Raw genomic sequence first — 17946 nt, forward strand, 5'->3', positions numbered from 1 at the left:
CAAGTTACAAAGGCAGGATGATTTAGGTTGAAAGGAATGCCTGGACATAGTCTGGTCCAAACCTCTCTCTAAGCACCTCCAGCTTATCTCAGGATTTGTCTTCCTAGGTTTTGAATGTAGGATGCAGATCCTACAGCCTCTCTGGGCGCCCTCTTCAGTGTTATCAGACTGAAAATCTGAAGCAAATTAAAAAAGTGGATCAATGCATAAATCAGATCATTGGATATGTTTTACTCATAGGATGCTACGGAGTAGAAAGTCTGAATTGCTTTCTAAGATGACCCAAACTCAACATGAAAAATGCTTCCTGAGCTACTAAAACTGTGAGCACAACATCTGGCTTGAGGCAGTAGGTTGAGGAATCAACATGATTCCCACCACAACTCATTTGTCCTCCTCTGCCCTGAGACACCTACTACTGACCACTGTTAAAGGTCAGGTATTGGTTTTGAAGGGTCTCTGGTCCACCCATCATGAACATCTTTGGTCTGATCAGTGGGTGACCCAAGCCTGCCAACACATCAAGCAGGTGAAAATGCTGCTCTTAAAGCTGCCTTCAGTCTTCCCAGGACAGCTGCCCAGGCAGGTTCGGACCTATTTCCATCAAGCATTAAAAGTTGGTTTCATAATGTGTATTTTTCTGTCAAACTTTGTGAATAAAACAGTGCAGGAAGATGTCGTGACTAATGCGAAGCTTTTTATTCAGGCAGCAGATGAAGTGGGTTAGTTTTAGAAAGGAGTAGGAGTCAGAAGAACATTCAGCTTAAGCAGACAGACCAACCCTGGTTAAACTGAAGGGAAAAGCAGTGACACTAGGCCCTGCATATCTGATGTGAAAGACTAGGAATACAATACTGGATTTATTGTTCGGGTTATACATTATCCCAGAAAATTGTGGTTTTATAGTGGCGACATCTGACCGCTCGCTATCAAGAGATAACTTGAAAGTGCTGCACGATAGGTAAGCTGTTCTTTTCTTGTTGCAGTTATTTTTATTGACAAGCTTTCAGACACCATGAAAGAGTCCACTGATACTTAGCAGCAAAATACTGTTCACAACCAGCCAGAGGAAGATTGAAGGCATGGACAACAAAGCAAATGAGTACCCTGCAGCCTCTCTGCACATATAGCTGCTTGTTCAGCCTTCAAAAACAAGTAAATAAAACTCACAGATGTTTGGATTCAGAGGTAAGATGATTCCTCAGTGCAGGAATGTCTCCCATTTGTTGGATGCAATGTGCTGCATCTTGCAGGAGAGATGCTTCATTCTGCAGTGTGTCATGTGCCGCAGAGCCCCCTCACTCTCACATCAGACCCCTCCTTTCCCACTCACAGGAGCTGATAATCACTTTGTTGCAGAAACATTAATTGATTGCTTGGGGGGAAAATACATTGAGAAGGAATGCAGTACTTTATTTATAGGTTAGTTGTTGCTTTTCCTCCTGTGAATTGCCTTCACTTCTGGTGGTTGATTGTTAAGGAGAGCAATGCTGTGATCACAGGCAAAGACTTTCTGGTGTCTCTGTCTTACTCCAATTTCTGCTGTTCCCCTGCCGAGTTCAGCTGCAAAGGGAAGTTCTGCACCAGCTGTGGTGGTGTCCAGGGCTCAGAATGGCACAAACCAGGGGCACAAGGGCCCAGCAGGCAGTCCCAGGCAGGGGATGAGCCAAGGGACCTGTGACAAGCACAGTGCCTGGATCTGCAGCTCCAGTTCTAGAGGCTTAGTGTTGCCAGGAGTGTCATGGCCAAGACGTGGTGGATGGGCAGGTGGAGTGAGCTCAGGAGTCAGGTGTCATGACAGACACCGGCTATGCCAGATGACCCATTGTCTGAGTCTATGAGCAAAAAGATTCCCTCATTTCCCCTCCACATGCACTCGCAGGAAAGGAGGAATCCTAATCTGTGTACAGTGGGGCTCCACCTCAGATGAGCAGCTCTGGATTTGTCCTGGATGGCAAAGGAAGGGCAACCTGGATGCCCAAGTCTGCACATTACAAAGATGAGGAGACAATGAACGTGGACATTATTTTGTTTTTGCAGCTTGTATCTTACCCAAGCCTTTATTTTTAGGGATCTCAGTTAGAACAAGAGAAATAGCAAAGCTTTTAGTAAGATCAGTTTCTCTAATGACTCACCAAGTGCTACAAAGTCAAAACAGGTTGCTTGTGCTTGAAAGGTATAAAACATGTCATTTTTATGGTTACTGTACAAAACACTGCATATATGCATGCAAGGGAACATGAGATTTTAAAATCTCGTCGAGCTTTTTTCTTGTGCAGCTAGAGGCTCCTTTCTCCCGTTCTTTTATTCGTGTGTCATGATTTGTATTAAGCATTATTGCTCTAGCAATTAAGCAAATTTCCTTGCTGCACTCTGCCAGTCAGAGTGTTGCTCCTTTATACTCACAAAAGAAAGGAGGAATTAAGTTGCTGTACCAGTGTCCCAAAACAGTTCCTTTTGCAGTCTACTAGAGTCTTTTCATTGGTGTTAGAAGGGGCATCAAGTTCTGTGAGCACTGGGGAATGAGTAATACCTGCATCTGACCTCCAATAAAGACCTGCAATTCCATCAAATGTCTGTTACATAATGCTATTTTCAACAACATTAATACACCTACATTTCTTTAATGTCTTTCATTCCAAATGAAATTTCACCACCATAGTGCAAAATATGCCTTTACTGTTGTAATTACACAAGATTTGACAAGAAAAATATCCCTTTCAGCAAAGGCTGACAGAAAAACAAAATTCCAAGGAAATAAAATATTGTGTAATGCAATTAGAGATTTTTGCAAAAAAAACTTTTGAGGGAAATACTCTGATTTCTTCAGAAAAAAAGACAGCCATTTTATGATTTTCCATTAGTTTCTTAAAGTCTCTCCCCTTTTTAAAGTTTCTAAAAATTTTATTTGATGGAACTGGAAGCATCCAGAATTACCCAGGCCCCTAGAGGATATAAATAGTAGCATGTGATATTTCCTCGGGTGGAGAATAATTCTTGTGCATCACATTCCTTTTGCAAGTTAGGGGGCACCTCTGCTACAGCAGCTGATGATTGCTGGTGTGGCTGATCCACACCAAAGTCCCACTTCCACAGCAGCACCTCTACCCAGGCCCCCACAGCTGGTGTGGAGCTCACCTGGGTGTGAGCTGCAGACAAAGGATGCTCAAGACATCCCTGCATTGTTTTTAGACCTGCCTGAAATGGACTCAGAAAGGGAGTTTATCTGATGAGTTAAAGCAGCAATGCATACAAGAAATAGCTCACATCTTTGAGATCCTTGGTTTCTTTGTACAAAGGTAAGTTACAAAATCCCTGGCAGGACTCTGCAGGTGAAATGGTCTTTTTCCTCCTCTTCCTTCCTGCTGGAGAACTGTGCCAACTGGTTGCTCATGGAATTTGTCCTTCTTACCATGCTGGTTACAGGATGAGGATTTCTTGCTGGAGACTGTCTTGAGGATGAGGGATGAACTAAAAATTTAACCACACTCTTCCCTTGCAACACTGGCTTCACAAGAGCACTTCCCCACCCTGGGCCATGGGGAGGTGTTATAAAAACAGGTGGAGGGGCATCACTCTGATATGGAACTGTGGAGAACGTTGGATTCTGTGGGGTTTTTTCTACACCGTTGCTCTGTGACCTGCACAAGCTGTTAGAAAAATGGAAAGAGTTAAATGTGATGGCTTTTGGGAGTGCCTTCCCAGCCTGGTGCAGGTATTTCCTGCCTGACAGCTCAAAAATGGTAATTCCTGGAATTGGATGCACATTTCTTTCTGCTCTCTGCTCATTAAAGTATCAGTGATGATCTCCAGAGTGGCTTTTCTGTGCCTTGCCATGGCTCTGGCCTTCCCGCAAGCAAGAGGGCTTGGTGCTGATGAGCACCAGGACACATCTCCAGGGTCCAGCCACACATTGTAGGGACAGAAGGAAGAGCCTTGAATGGCCTTTTGACCCTCTGGTCCCTAATCCTATTTACATCCTCATGGGGTCAGAGAAACCTTTGACTAAAGTGGTCTTCAAGTTCTGGGAGAAATGTGCGGATCTAGGTCTTGTGGAATTGACTGGGGAAAACCCCAGAGGGGAGGAGCTTTACAGGAGGGTTATGGAAAGGTGGGATGTTGACCATGGATGGCTGACCTGCACCCCAAACTTCCCACGACTGGCCCAGTAACTGCTCTAGGCTCTTGCAAACGTGGCTTGCATGTCCTCCTCCAGGACTACTGAGCTGCTCTGCTTCTTCAAGATCTTTAAATTTGGGTTTCCCCACAGCCAGACCTTTCTCAAACTGCTTAGCTTTTTTTTCCTAGTACACCCACATAATTACTCCAGCACAAAGAGTGGGCTTGTGAAGCAGCAGCATTTTAAAAAACCACAAACTCTGATCTCAAGGCAATCTTTCCCTCCCACTTCCTCCCCCTTCAAGCAGGGGTGTCAGCCGTGCTGTTTCTTTCAAACTTTCTCTGAGTCATCTCATCAGGCAGCTTGTAAATACTTGAATGCATCCATCAATGTCAAGTCAAAGTAAGTAGCAGCACATGCTGTGCCATGGACTTTCCCTTGCTCACATTTCTCTCATTGTCAGGGATACAGAGAATTTAGGGGTGACCTTATCTTCCTGTACCATCAGCATACATACAGAGTCGTCATCAAAGATGTTGTCTCATCATGAGAACAAGACATCAGAAATAAGGTGAGCTGCTTAAATTCAAGAAGGCTTCAACTCTTCTGAAACTCCCACTACTGTATTATCCAGAGTGGAATGCCTTCATGTGAGATGCTCCATTCATTTCATCTTAAACCTACGAAATTTGAGGAGCTGCATTACCAGCATGCCTTTGAGAATTTGAGAATGTGTCATTGCTAACCATTTTGGACCAGCTGGTCACAGCATTATGAACTGTTGCTAGAAAAATATTATGTTTTCATATTACAAGGGTGTAATTTGCTGTGTCATCGTTGCGTACTAAAATCTAAAAGGCAGAATGTGATTCAGAGGGTGCATGGAACACAAACCACCTCCTCAGAAGGCAAAAATCTCTGCTGAAGAGCAGCAATGCTCCCAAGTATGACTGATAAACATGTGAGTCTTGTCGTGAGCTAAATGGCAAAATATGGATCCTGCACCAAGGCTTTGCTGAGCGCAGTGCATAATTCCCTGGTTTGTCTGCTAGCAGGCTGGTTTATGGCAATGAAATCACAGCAGTGGGAAGAAAGGAAAAGTCTTGCAAAAGTTCTGAGTTATTCCCTCCAGATGGCTTGGGAGGAAGGTCTGGTGTCATCGTGATATTTGCCTAATAACTCTGAAATGATCAGTTGAGGTGGATGAGTGTACTCTCAAACAAGTATATGTGTGGAAATATGCTCCTCCCCAGCCTTTCCACCCAGACAGGTTGGTTATGTGTGAAAATTACATTGTGAGCCAAGAACTCAAGGTCAGTGCTACCTTATGGAGTAGACTGGGGGAAAATTGTCTGAGTAAGAAGAATGTTATACTGCAAAATGGAAGGGAAGATGTTCTGAGTACTCTTCTCTCTGCTCCAGCCGCCAGTGAGAGCTGAGCACAAGTCCTGCTGTGAGGGGCATCTCACTTGTATCTGCTTTGCTTTTAAAACATAAGGCATGGAGACCTCTCTCTAAATTCAGTGGCCTGTCAGAGTAAGAAACTGGTTAAAGTGAGTACAGATGGTAGATCTGATCCACAAGCAATTTTTCCCTGCCATGATCAGGGGACATTTCAAGGGTTGCCCTTCCCTCTTTTTCTCAGGGAGTGCAAGTTGAAAATCAGGATAATTGCACGGCAAAAATGCTTTCCATCTCACTCCTTTATTTACTTTTTTTTCATTATTTCCTTCCACTCCCAGGTGAAGGAATGCAGGCTGTTTGAAGAGCTGATCTGCTCGGGTGGGGCATTAACTTAATTTGAAGCATTGCTGAATATTTAGTCATGTTCTGTAGGAGTATTAGAATCAGCAAATTCTTGGATTCCTAACAAACTCTGCACGTGTACACGATCTCCAGAAAGAGAACAAGTGTTTAAAAACAGGGCTCTGTACACAACTCTGAAGAAATTTAAATATAAGATATATATATATATATATATATATTTAAGTTAAAAACATCTTGCAGAACTACATTACTGACAGCTGAAAGTCAGACACCAACTGTGATGGCATAGATCTGTAAAGTGCTTTAGGGAAAAATTACTAACTGGTATAAATCTGATTTTAAAATAAAGATAGCACAAAGAGAAGTTTGAGTTAATTTAAATAGGAGCATGCCATTTGCAAAGAGAAATCTCTTTGCAATGGTCAAACTGGTCAACCAACAGTTTTATGAAGGCAGCTCTGTTATTTTAAAATCCATTAACTTGTGCTGTGGCATGTGGCACCTTGCTTTTGTGACTTATATCTTGAAATCAGGACACTTCCCGAGTCTGTTAAGGGCTATAGCAAGATTGTCTTCTCTAAAAGATTCTGTTTTCAAAAAAATTTCCCATTTTGGACAAGGATGAACATGAGCGCTTAAGTGAGCATTTAATCCAGGGTTTACAGAAGTGTTTTAAGTATGGAATCACTTTGTCTCCCTTTTTCTCAGAGTAATAGAAGTGCACCTTTTTTTAATAAAGCATAAGTACCTGATTAAGTGATGGCTTTATAAACAGGCCCATTTCTGATCCTTCAGACTTAGACTAGAGTTGGAAGTCTCACCATGCATACTGGAGTGGTGTACAACAAGAACTGGACCCAGCATTTTCAAACCAGTTCATAGTTCGCACACATTGGCCTCTGGCTCTTTTGGTATCAGAATTCAGAGGAAGGTAGAAATTGTTTGTAAAGCACAAATACTTTATAGTGAATACTCTTCCACTGTGAGAAAGATGAGCTCAAAGCTGATGATGGATGACAGATTGGCTGATTTATCCAACTTCCATGGACAGTTTTCCAGCTGTAGCTCCAGAGCCACAGTCAATATGTAGTCATCTAACTACTTCCTGGAGAGGCATAACGAAGTAATTACCTGCCTAAGCTCTATCAGATATACTTGCCCCTATGTGCCCACAAAACTGCTCCTGTGAAAGTCAAAACACAAATTTGGGAGGAGCTCCAGGCCATAATGCTATGTTCACAATCTAAGTGAGGCAAAGGCAGCTGCTGTATCAAAAAACTCCCCCCAGCTTCCATTGTCAGAGGCAAATTGGCTTTCAGGTCTTAATGGTCATTACCCAATCCCTTATCATTCCCAGTGGCTGAGAGCAGCTCCCACAAAGCCACACAACATCATTCACTCTCACACACCATGTTGACTTCAGCACCTCATGCCCTGACTTATCTTGGTACGTGCTGCCTATGAATAATTCAGGACATCTCCAGACAAGTTTACCATTTCAGTCCAAGTGAATAAGCAGCAGTAACAAATTCGATGCAAAAGTGTAGGAACAGACTGCGCAGCTAGTGCAAAGCAAGGAAGGTTTCCATGGACACACTTCTGCTCTGTTAGGAGGCTTTGAGAGAGAAATGCAGCATGAGTGGAGCAGGTTAAGGAAATAAGAGAGGATGGGCTGTTCCAGAGAGTTGTGTTTGCCTGGCCAGTGGGGCAGGAAGGTGTGATGGGAGCTGGAGGCAGCTGGCAGGATGAAGGCTGTGCAATGTGCCCATCCCTGCAGTCTGGGGCTGCCCGAGTTTTGCCAGTATGCTGTGCTTGTTAGTCACTGCTGGTGTGACAATGGGCTGCACTCCTGGCACTGCAGCTGTGCCAGATGCTCAGAGCTCAGGCGCCAAGTCACACCGTGCAGGACACGGTCACACGCAGATAGACCTGTGCACATGGTTACAACGACACTTTGTTACAATGTTGAATTGTTTTTAGGTGCATAGCTTCCTGATTTTTAACTTTTTTAGTCAGAAATTGTACCAAGCAGCTCAGAGGCTTATGTTAGAAGCAGGCAGAATTCTTGTGACAATGTGTTTGGCAAGGATAACACTCAGCAGATTTCAAGGACATTTTGACAGGAAACTTTAAGATACATTGTCAGTGCTATAACGAGAAAGAATATCCTCCTATTAACATGTATCTAGATTTTCTCCTTGATTGTTTGGTTAATGATCCCAGCCTTGTTAGCTGCTACCAGGGAAGATCCAGCGGCTAGAGGTCTGAGATTAAGATGAAGAATCATGGATTTCTAAATTAGAAATGTTCAAAGGTAGAAATGGGTAATAAGGAAATGAAATGAAAAATCTTTGTGATCATCATCCAAACTCTAGGGGGAAATGAAGAAATCTGCTATGGCTAGGAGGTACTCTCCATTCAGCCCTTCAGGTCAAAGGGTTTTCTGAAGTTTCTTTCTTTGAAGAGAGAAAGTAAAATGAGCATAGATTTAGGAATATAGGGGGAATGTGGAATACAAATGGGAATACTTGGAAATGTTGTGGTATTTGGGTCCCTGTTGGCCTTAATCAGAGAGGAGGAGAATGCAGTTCTTTGGGGAGAATGACTTTACCCTGCCAAAACTTGTCACACCTAAATTACTTAACTATTCCTATTATGCTTGTCCCTTGCAATATTTGAGTAGATGAAAGCTGCCCCAGCTTTATTGGTGGATTTGGGAATTTATTGGGGTTTGGGGTTTGGACTTACAAAATTGTTTATTTTTGTGTTTTTCACCACAGCTTGCCTCTTTATTTCAATGTTTCCTTCAAGTTCTCTGAGCAGGGATTGTCTCTCGCTATATTAACATATCCTCCTCCTGGTAAGAGGAGTCCTGCTCTGGGCAGGGGTGCTTCTCCTGCACAAAGCATATCTAACTTTTTATTTTACAGCTAGCTTCTAAAGGTCTTGGTTATCTTTTATCTGCTATTTAGGTGAAGAATCTACAGCAAAGAATCCTATAAGTCTTTCCAGCTATCTGCCAAACTAATTTTAAAAAAGTCCCATTAATTTCTTTTGGGCAATTACTACATAGTGAATAATGCAGTAAGTCACTCCAAGCTCCTGTGTAACGTTTACTTGCTTTATGGATTGTTTCCTAGCATGCCTGCAGCAGAGCTGTTTATGTTGTTTTCACTTTGTAATTTTGTGCATGAAGAACTACAATAAACATAATTAAAACCAAATTTCCCTACCTCTCCTCTTATATTTCTTCTCATGCCTCTTCTTCTCTTAATCTTCTTCATTCTCCTGCTTCCTTCCTCTCAAATTTATTCTTTTTTCTTTACTCTTTCTGATTTTCTTTCTGCTTCCTCTCCATTCCCAGTTCTTTACTGCCCTTTTTTTTGTATTCCATGTGTTTTCAGAGCCCTCAGAGGGCCTACACTTAGCATAAGCTGGGGTTTCCAGAGATGACAAGTTTGTGGGTAGATGCCAATAAGATTTGAAGCTGAAACACAATCATAAAAAATATCTACAAACTCTTGCAAAACTGGCTTGTATAGACTCATACCTGTGAATGACTTATGAGCAGACTGTCTACATTGCTTGTATTTTCCATTTAAGGTGATCAAATGTCATCTTTCCACCATTCATCCAGCTGCCTGATTTTGTATCTATCAGTCATTTTCTTTTTAAGGAGAGAGCTGCTACAGTATTGAAAGCACAGCTGTATTTTATTCCCTTCTGCATCTGGGTTTGTGAATGCAGACCCTATTTTAGGGGTCAAGATTTTAGGGCTCTCCAGGCTTTGTTTCTGCATGACCATGGGTTGACCAGCTCATTCTTGATCTTCTGTTTTCCATCTGCAAGATGGAGATATTGACTTCTATGTAAATTACTTGGAGCTGTACAGATGACAAAGATCTTTACTGTACAAAATGCTTTTTTCTTTTATTTACACCAAGAAAGCACTAAAACAGTTCTTGATGAGTGTTCAGCCCTTGCATGTAGAGCAGATGAATGCTGACCACTGGGATGAAGGGGTGAAGTTTTCCACAAAATTTAGCAGTTCATCCAAAAAGTGTGTAGAAGCTGATGAGCATCACCCAGTGGGATTTTTTAAATTACTTCTTCCTCTGCATCTCAGGAAAAGCCATCACATCTCATTATGCAGATTCTGCTCACTAAGTGGGAATAATTGGCTACTGGAATGACACTGCTTTAGGTAAGCACTGTCCATGACACAATGACAAAAAGTGTATCCCTTATGAAAAAGAAAGAGGTGCCAACCTCACTGTGCTGAACACCAATATCAGTTTGCATTTTGCTATCTTTTCTAAGGGTCCCTGTAGCACTTGCTCTGAAATTTTGTTTGGCCATTGATAAGGACTGTAGGATTTGGCTTTTAATGAACATGAGACAAATATCACCTTGGCATCTTTCAGAAATGTCATACTTGAGTTAAAGGGAAATGCTCCTGCTCAGCACAGAATCCTGTTCTGACAGACATAATGAAACATGGATTAATGCTTTCATGCTAAAATGTTCTCTCATGCACCTTTGCTAAGTTTACATCAAGAAAAGATGTCCCAAGGTGTGGAATGGGATCATATATTTTTCTTACAACTACATAGCTTACAAGCTGCTTTGAATGTTATTTACCAATGAAAGAAAAGAAGGTGAGAAGGTTTTCCCCACCCCTTCACCCCCTCCTCTATGCTTGCTGCTATTACAAAATACCCATATGAAGAAATGAAGCAAAGATGAAGATGAATTAACATTAAGCACATTTGGACACACCTATGAGAAGGACTTGGGAAGTTCCAAGAGAGCTGGGAGAATGAAATCCTCTGTTTGTCAACAGATGAAATGGGAACACTTGGAGGAATTACCACAAAAAGTCACCATGTTTTGTCAAGTCCAGAATATCTGCACTTGTAAATTACACAGTACAGGTGCCTCAGTGGAAATACAAATGCCATCACTTCTTTAATGCTGTAGTGTTAGAAGACTCTTGGTGCCCCAAATGCAGCAGCAACTTTCACCTAACAAACTTTTCTAACCAATTAATTCAAAGGTTCCTTGCTTATTAGAAGGGAAGTGATAGGGCTTGATCCAGATTTTGTGGGGATGGGGAGACAGACTTCCCTTTGACTTTGCTGCCTCAGGCCCCCAGAGACCACTTGTATGTGCTTTTTAACGTGGATGTTCCTCGCACGTCTCCAATCCAGCCCAGGGGTCTTGGCAGGGACACAGCCTAAAGAGGTGACCCAGGGTTCATCTCACACTGCACCAAGGGCAAGGCAGCTCTCTGTTTCCATTTTAATTGTGTCAGTGTTAGCCAGGGCTCACGTCTGCTTCCTCTCTCACCCCACAAAGGGAAAATGTGTGCCAAAATGCTTCCTGTTTTTCACTGCCAGCTGGGTCGCGTGCTCGGGGTGAAGCTCATTAAGGCAGTGTGTGGCACTAAACCCTGCAGCCTCCAGGAGTGGAAACAATCATGTTTCAGCATCCTAGTCCCGCGTGGACTCAAGTGGAAATCAGGCTGCAGAGCACAATCAGCCCAGAGACAAAACCTGAAAGAGGGAAGGCAGCCACATTTAGTGGTCTGAACAAACCAGGGGAAGAGGGCATTTGTTCCACACAGACGGTGTAATTGTCCTTTGCTTCAGACAACGTAGGAAGGAGAGCCCGAAAGGAGCACCTGATGGTGCAAAATTGCTTACAGTCAGAGGGGTTTGCCTTCTTTCCCACAGTATGAAGGGGTTGTCCATTTGGGCAACCCTTTTCTGGCTGATGGAGCTGACATGCATTACAAAAGTATTATCCCATTAATTAACCTTTAAAAAATGTCCCTTTTCTTGACAAAAGCACACACATCTGTGTCCTTGCCACACTTTTCTGTACTTTAAACTTCTCAGCTGTGATATCTCTCCCTCCTTTACATTTTCCTAAGCCTTTCAGGCCATATTGTTTGAATAATGCTGGTCATTTTGTCCTATAAGGGCTTCTTTTTCTCCCAGAGCAGGTTACAGGGCTGTTATGTCTAGCTCCAATCTCACACATGGCATAAAAGACAAAGAAAAGCTGTCTAGTGTTTCACTCTCTCTTCGTTCTTGGTGGCTAAAACAGGGTTTCATAATAATGTTTATGTTTAGAATTTCTGCAGTAATAAGCAGATCAGTATCAGTGTGTATGCAGTAAGTTTAAAGAGCTGTTAATAGACAGTTGGATGGCTTAGGAATTTAAAACCTTCATTACTATGTCATCAGTTCAAAGCCAACTCAGTTACCAGGGATCTCTGATAGCATCAGTCTCTCCTTCCCAGATGAAGCAGGTATGCTTGTCCAAACTTGGAATTGCATTGCAATTCCACAGAAAAATCAGGAATTGCAAGCTTTTCATTCCACAATTTCCTACAAAAAACCATTCTGAAAATGGTATTTTTAAAAATTTGAATGCTCATTTTAAAATTTCATTTGGCCTGCAAAGCACTTATAAACAGCCAAGATTAAACATATGCCAAAAAGTAGAATGATGCAACAATAAAAGATAATACACAGCTTTCTTTTTTCTAAAGAATGAATTCTGAAAATCTCTTTTATAGTTATGATCAAGAAAGGGTACATCCTATAATAATGTGTCATTTTAATGTTATTTTCTCAAGGGGGAATAGTTATGAAAGATTCTATTTTGATTTTTTTTAAATAGGAAAATACATCTTCAGTAGTTTTTGGAGATAATTTAGGTTAATGTGCTTTGAATGTTCTTGTGATATTGTATGTATATAAATTCCTCATGAGGAAGGGAAGGGAAAGAGCTGCTTACTTAGTGTATTCCACTTAGGATGTCCTAATAATTTGCTAATGATCTTGGAGTCATTTTCCACAGCCACCATTTATGATCTTGCGAAATGGATTGGGACAACAAGGAAGTGAGGGAAGGAAGGAGGAGAAGGAGAAGGAGAAGGAGAAGGAGAAGGAGAAGGAGAAGGAGAAGGAGAAGGAGAAGGAGAAGGAGAAGGAGAAGGAGAAGGAGAAGGAGAAGGAGAAGGAGAAGGAGAAGGAGAAGGAGAAGGAGAAGGAGAAGGAGAAGGAGAAGGAGAAGGAGAAGGAGAAGGAGAAGGAGAAGGAGAAGGAGAAGGAGAAGGAGGAAACATGGTGTTTCTTTAACAGTGTATCTCCTACATGGTAACACACTGCTTTCCCCTTCCAAATGCTCCACGAGGAGACAGTGGGTTTTTAAAAATACAGTTGAAGGTTTTAGGTATTTTTTCTGATGAGACACACCAAGTTAGGATCAGAGAGCTAAAATGGAACTCACTGTTTGTTTGAATGTCCATTTCCACCATCATGGGAAATCCCAAAGTTATCCACCAGTTATTGGTTTCTGCCTTCCAAAGCCAAGTAAGGAGTTCAGAGAGGCTGATTGTTTCCTTGTCTGTGAAAAGTTGCTTTGTATTTATCTGTGTTGCTCTCCCAAGGGAGGATTTTCCTGATTAATTGGATTCTGATGATGAGAATAGGTGAGATAATGGTGTGGTGAGTCCAGTTTTCAGCTATAGAAATGCTCAGTACATTGGTTGTACTTAACCCTATATTTAAAAAGGAGAAAAAATTCATCATCCCTTTACCTTTGCTGCTGTCACTAGGAATGAGGGGCCAAGTAAATAATAAAGAAGGAGGAAATTTTCTTAAACTGCAAAATTTGAATGTGCAAAATTTCCACTTTAGTTCCTGAAAAAATGCCTTTATCACTTTTTTAACATACGTTTTCTTGGGCTATGACCCTTTCCTCTAGTGCCATGGTTTTCAGCATTTTGTCTATGAACGCTTCATGGTCCACAAAGTATTTCTTGGGTTTAGGAACAGGTGAATAAATAAAGAAGTTTTAAATATGCTCTTGAGTGATGTATACACATGAATAGTTGTGAAAAATTGGAAAGGTTTGGACATCCATAAAGCAAAAATTTCACTTGCAGTCAGTGAGGAGTAGAGAAATTTTGGACATGGGTATCTGGAAATTTTGTTTATTCTAAAAGACTTTCCCATAAGCTACTTTACAAGTTAAAATGATATTGGATGGTTTAGTGATATTTTTAAAACATGCAATGAAACTGATAAAGTGATTCTCACTAGAGGGTATTTAGGAATGCCAGACACACTCAGGATACATACAAATTGTAGGTACTGCTTCTCTAAGAGGTTTTTGAGTAAGCATGGAGAGACAGACTTTTTCCTTTAGAACTTTAGAAACAGTCATAGTTAAAGGAAAACAGTGAAACAAATTGCTTGCTAATAGTCTTTCAAAAAAAAGATGCCATGTGAAATTGCTCCATTCCAACCATCAGGTTGTAACTCCCGATTTTTTCTTCTCTGTTTTTCTAAGCTGCAATAATGACATGTTCCTCCTGGTATGGTATCTGACATCAGACTGATCCACATACTCTGAATGCCAGGCAAATCTGGCAGTTTTGGTTATTCCTTGACATTCTTCTGTATCCTGAGGCTGAAATCAGGCCTTGTCCTTTCCCTGGTAACACAATTTACAGCAACAGGCACCAGCTGACCCGCAGGTTTCTGTAGGTAAACTGCTCCTTATTTGGAAAGCTTTCAAAACAGATCTCAAAAGACATCTTTTGACTTTTATTACTATTACTACTGATTTTTGAGAAACAGAAGAACTCCCCACACCTTTGTCTGCAAGGTTGTACTTTCAGTGTGTTTGATACTCACATTTTGTATCATATGAGGGTCTGAATCCAAGCATCCTTCTACTGCTGGTTATGTAGAATGCTGCCTTTCCAGGTTGGTGTAGCCATGTATTAGTGTGTAGCTTTCATGCAAAATCCCAGCTTTAACATAAAATTAACTCTTGGGGTTAAGACGTTCAGATTTTCTGGCTATTACCTACACGAGAAGCTCCATGGCCAGAGGTGTTTGGAGCAGTGGGAGCTACATGCATTGAACTTTGGAAACCAAATTCCTTGCGCCTCTCTCTCCTACAAAAGCTTTAGATGTGCAGTGAGGCATGAGAAGCTTTGTGGGTGTCAGTGGAACAGCCTCCATGCATGCAATGAAATACATGAATATGTGCAACATTGAGCCACTTATTTTGTGATTTGCTTGTCTTGATCTTAACTTGAAGCCAGTGAGGCTTGAAAAAATTGTCTTAGTTCTTGTAAGAGATGAGGTGAAAAGTGAAGCTACTGTTTGTACTGCAGAAATTTCTGAGTAATCTCAAGGTAAAATAGCTAAAGAACATTTCTTTTGAAGCAGTCAAATATTGTAGCCTAACTATGACTCATAGCTGCCAAGTTCAGCATCTTAGAACTTAAAAATGACTGCAACTTGGTGAGAAAAAACAGATGAAACTGGAGATGGTGGCACCTTGAAGCATCCTCCTGTGACAAGAAGGTGATGTTTTCTGGACTGCAGCATCATTTCACTTGCTTGTTATTTGCAGATGCCCATAGCTGAGACAATCTGAGTCAGTGAGACACAGAGTGCCACAGTAAAATTTGTATTTTCAAAAGAACTCAGTGGTGATTGCAACTCATCAGGATTGTGTGAGCATCTCTGAACCTCTCACAATTTCATGAATGCAAAACAGACGAAGGTTCAAAAGTTTTTGTGTTCCTTCTTTTCTTAGTCGGATTTTCAGCTATACACAGCCAGGACATTCAGCAACCTCTGTATCTTAAAAAAAATAATAAAAAAATATATAGAGATATATTTATATTCTGATTTCTTTTTTCTTTTTCTTTTTTTTTTGGCAGCTGTAGTACCAGGTGCTTGAGAATCTCAGCTATCAGCATCAGGTGTTTCCTACATGGAAGACTTGTGCAGAGAGAACTTTCATGAGCTTTTGGTATAAACAAAATGTTCCTTAAAGCTCCTTAAGTGTTCCTTCCTGCTATAGAGTGCATGGGGAAAGAATACTCTCTATGTTAAAATTATTTGTCCTCAAAAAGTGAAAGCTTGGCTTTGGTGACCAAAGGAATGATTTGTTCAAAGGCAACCCAGTGAAAGATGGAATTAAATTCTGGGTTCTCTGTAGCCAGATCTCTTTGGCCTCAAGGACATCCTTAAGACTTAAGCAGTAATTACAGAAAAGAGCTTGCAGTGATTGTTTCAATATCTCTGCAACAGAACATGTTGTATATCATAACATGCTTTATGAAACGCTCCCTGGGTAGTGTTTGGAAGTTAACTTTGCCATACGAAGGTAAAAGTTCCCCTCCTGTTTGGAGGGTTTCATGAAAAAAAGAAAAAAAGTGGATCGCCCACTGACAATTTCAAAGACCAATTTTAACAATATCACACTTTTGTTTGTTTATAGTAAAGCTCTTGTCTAAACTTGAAGATTCAGGGTTGTTTTCCCCTGGAGTAGTTTTGTTGGCACTGTTCATAATCTTTTAAATTCCAAGCTAGATTTTGGAGGACAGTCAATGCATTACTTCATGTGAAAGCTATTATTCCCTATGAATAATTAGCACTCCATTCTGCAGAAGGGTGAACGTGAGGCTTAGTGCTGAGCTGCTGCTCAGAATGCTGACTGTGGTTTGCACAATTTGCAGTCCAAAGTGGAATAAACTGTGGGCCTGGGCTGCCTGAAGCGCCACTCCTAGGTGCATGGGCTGCTCACTGAATGAGTTCTCTTTGGGAGAAAGCTCATGGAAACATTTTGTGCCCGTGGATGTCTGTCCTCCCCAGCCCCAGGTCCATCTGCAGGAAGAGCAGCTTGCAAAAGTGAAAATGGCTGCTGTGGAATTCCTTGCCATGTGGAGGATTGCAGCTTGGAAAGTGACCAAACTGCACGCACTTGTTCAGCATCCTCCTGTCCACAGGGAAACTTTTATCCATTCCCAAAGAAATCAAAAAGCAGGAAAAGGATGATGAAGAAGAGCAGGAAAAGGCAGATTTTGTTTATGTGCCATGTTTTCAGGCTGTCAATCCACATATCTCTGCACTGGTCACACTTACAGAAGCTTCTTGTAATCCTGACTAAGAAATTTAATCTGTTTTCTGAATTAATCTGTCATAATGATGTAGGGATATCAGTGTTGTAAGGCCGCTGTTATCTATGTAATACAACCAAGACATCTTTATAGATTATTAATTCTAGTGTAAACCATTTACCACAACACCCACGTAACTGGTATGTGAGATACTGATAGTGTTGGACTCTCCCAGAGCACAACAGTTGCACAAAGAACCCAGTACACAAACCTAAGATATTGAAAAAGATAGTGCATGGTTGCTTATGGAGTTGCTAGAAGTCATAGGAACCTGGAGAAAAATTGATCCATATTTGGCACTGCATCTCTGTCATCAAGATGATTTCTAGTGGCAGGCTATGAAAACTGTTTTAGTTCCAAGACTTTTCAGAGTGCTCCCAGGAGTTCGAAATATCTCAGAAATTACTTTTCCACATGAATTGTGGAATTTCTATAGGAGTCTGAGGTTCAGGCCATAGATGTTTGCACATGACCTCAAAAGTCAGTGAGTATTCCTGTGAGAGGACAGGGAAAGTGAACAATTGTGTGGACCTGAGCTATTTTTACCCAATATCAAAAAGTTTCACACACCTTTATAATTATTCTTTCTAATTTCTTTTTTCTCTGCACTGAATATTCTGGTCAAAGTGTGGATCCTCAACAGATACTAAGTGTTCTGCAGAAGAGTAGAGTAGGAATTTGCACCAAGTGAGTGAACACTGTGGCCATATCACCTTTTTTCCTGAACAGGCATGTTTTCAGAAAGAGAGTAAAAAAGAGACACTTCACTGAAGAATTTCTAAATTAAATACTCCTCCCTTTATGCCACTTCAATTGAATGCTAGGATTATAGTTTTAATGCCAGAAAAGACTATTTATGATCATCTCGCCTGACGAAAGCCATCCATTTTTGTCAAACTGGTTTCCCTTTTGAGCCTCTAACCCTTGGTAGGGTACACAGGTTCAATTTCAAGGCTTTGCCTGAGAAGGAATCCAGTGTACCCTTGAGCAAGTGATTTGGTTGGAGATCTTGGCTGTTAGGAATGCATGCCTTTGCTCCTGAATGCAGTTAGCATAGTTG

Source organism: Camarhynchus parvulus, chromosome 1 (assembly GCF_901933205.1).
Source record: "Camarhynchus parvulus chromosome 1, STF_HiC, whole genome shotgun sequence".
In the NCBI taxonomy this organism is placed as follows: Eukaryota; Metazoa; Chordata; class Aves; order Passeriformes; family Thraupidae; genus Camarhynchus; species Camarhynchus parvulus.